The sequence below is a fragment of the Chinchilla lanigera genome, unplaced genomic scaffold, assembly GCF_000276665.1.
Source record: "Chinchilla lanigera isolate Chin_1 unplaced genomic scaffold, ChiLan1.0 scaffold00059, whole genome shotgun sequence".
Lineage (NCBI taxonomy): Eukaryota > Metazoa > Chordata > Mammalia > Rodentia > Chinchillidae > Chinchilla > Chinchilla lanigera.
Window position 1 is genome coordinate 65,448 of NW_004955460.1, and position 2,371 is coordinate 67,818.

Sequence of the window (2,371 nt, forward strand, 5' to 3'; positions counted from 1 at the left end):
TGGGGAAATGAAATCATTATATGAGGAAGGTTAATTGCAAAGTGATTGATCAGTTCAAACTTTTAAAATGCATGCTTTCAATCAGGCCTTTAAGTTTATGGAAGTTTAACTTTCTTGAAGGCCTGGAAGACACTAAATATACTGATTCTAAATATGCTTATGGAGTGTTACACACTTTTAGGAAAATCTGAATAAAGCCGTGTCTCATAAACAAAAAAGCAAAGGGATTACTCCTTGGCGATTTAATGCTTACAGGCTCCATCCAACCATGAATTTCAATACTGTGCTTCCTCCCCTCCTCTCTGCAGCCTCCTTGTACTTTGTAGACTCAGTCTTCCTTCCTAGTAAGCTACAAGCCAGGAGCTAGGGAGAAAGTGACATTGGCTCTTGCTTTTTCCACGTTGTGTTCTGTCTCTTTCATTTCTGTGTAGAATTTAATTTTCCTGTCAAATCTTTCCTGTTTCTTGAGGTTCCATCATTTCCTTTCAGTCTTCCTCTAGTTGTTATTTTGCAATGTCTGGATTCTGAATCTTGGAGAGGCTGAGTTGCTGCATACCATGCCATCCTATTTTTAGAGGTCAAATACGATATTTGGTAGTGTTTCACGAGGAGCACTCAGGAGAGTCAGCAGTACCAGCTCTTTGGGCTGTAAGGTGAGAACAGTATGGCTCCTCCTCCCTGTCCTGGCTGGGCAGCCCTGTGTTTCCTTGGCTTCAGTGTTTTGAAACTACTTTGGCAAACTTTGATTATTTGTCTAAGAAAAAAAAAAAAAAAAGACAGATTGGGTAATAGACTGGGTACCAAAGACACATAGGGTACCAGTGCCTATTGATGTTAGATCTACTTATCTACACTCAAAACCAAACTGGGACTTGCTTCTTGAAAGGAACTTCAGAACTTTCAGAGGTTCACAGGAGTAGAGTTATAGTCCTGTGAAAATGGAATCATTTCTCATGTAGGGTTTTTATAGCTTGTCACTGTGTGCATTGAGGATGGATAGAATGGCTCCTCTGGAACTGGGAATAAAAGAACTTTAAAAATGTCCCTTTGGTGTCTCTTGTAATGAATGGCAGTAGTCTCACTGAGAAGAGAGACTACCTCTTGAGGTTGTATTGTTTTTGTAGCTAGCAAGCCATCTTTTATTCTAGATTGTTGCATGGGCATATAGTCCCAGAAGGGCATATTTGGGACACTTGACCTTCACACTGACACATCAGAGCAGTTATAAAGAAGTCCCATTGGCCTCAATCATGGAGATAGTTCTAGAGAGTGTTTTAGAAAAGTTAAAATAGAGTAATTGAATTTGTCCATGACATCCAGGGTCACCCAGGGTTCCCAGATGGCTGTAGAGAGAGGCATTGTAGGTTGCCCCGGCTCCCTTTTACCTCTTATTTTGGAGTGGGAGCTCCCCACAAGGGCAGATTGAAGGACTATGGAGTTGGATCCCTGTCCTCCCCTTCAGCTGTGCCACACTGAGCGCCTGGCTCAGGGGAAAAGGATCTCAGCTTGTCACATACTCTCATGATTTTGAACTAGGCCAGGAATCTCTTGCCTGCGGTCAGTGACTCTGGATGTTATCACCTGTAGTTTCCAAACCCTTTCCTAGTTCCTGGGAACACTTTACGATCCCTTAGAACACCCACCTGATCCATGTGATCTTGAAGCCCTATCTCAGAGTCCCTTGGATATGCCTCCTAGGCATCCTGGCCTCCTTGCTCATGACTGCTCTCATGTGCAAAGGACTTTCTGGCCCCCAAATATATAACAATTATGAGGTGATCCATTTCTTCCTGGCCCTGTGAGTACTGTGCCTCCCTTGAGTGTCCTGCAGGGTTACCTCACTGGTTAGGGTAGGTCTCTAACCTGTCTTGTAGTTTTAAACCTCTTTGTACTACTGACTCTGATCAAAATGAGCTTCACACTACAGTGTTCCAATACATGTTTTAGTAAAATTTGCATGCTAACTTTCTGCAAGTTAAAGTGTTTAAAGACAAAGCTGCCTTTCTTTCCTTCATTTGCTCAACAAAACTTTCTGCGCTACATCCTCTGCCAGAGACTGTAAAAAAAAGACAACATATGTGTAAGAAATGTAACTCATAGCTGTTGAGATTCAAGCCATATACTTGCTATTCAGGAGAAGAATGGGAAAAAAACCATAGCTTGGTCACCTTTCCTGAGGTGCTCCCCATGTGTGGGTGCTAAGGTTGAGTTTTGGGGAAGGAAGATGGTTGTCTCCACAACCATCCACATGGGTTCCATTCAAACCAGCTATCCTCCTGCTGGGTATTTTCCCAGAAGATCTAAAAACATCATATCACAGTGATATATGTGCACCTATGTTCATAGCAGCACAATTTGTAATTGCTAAAAT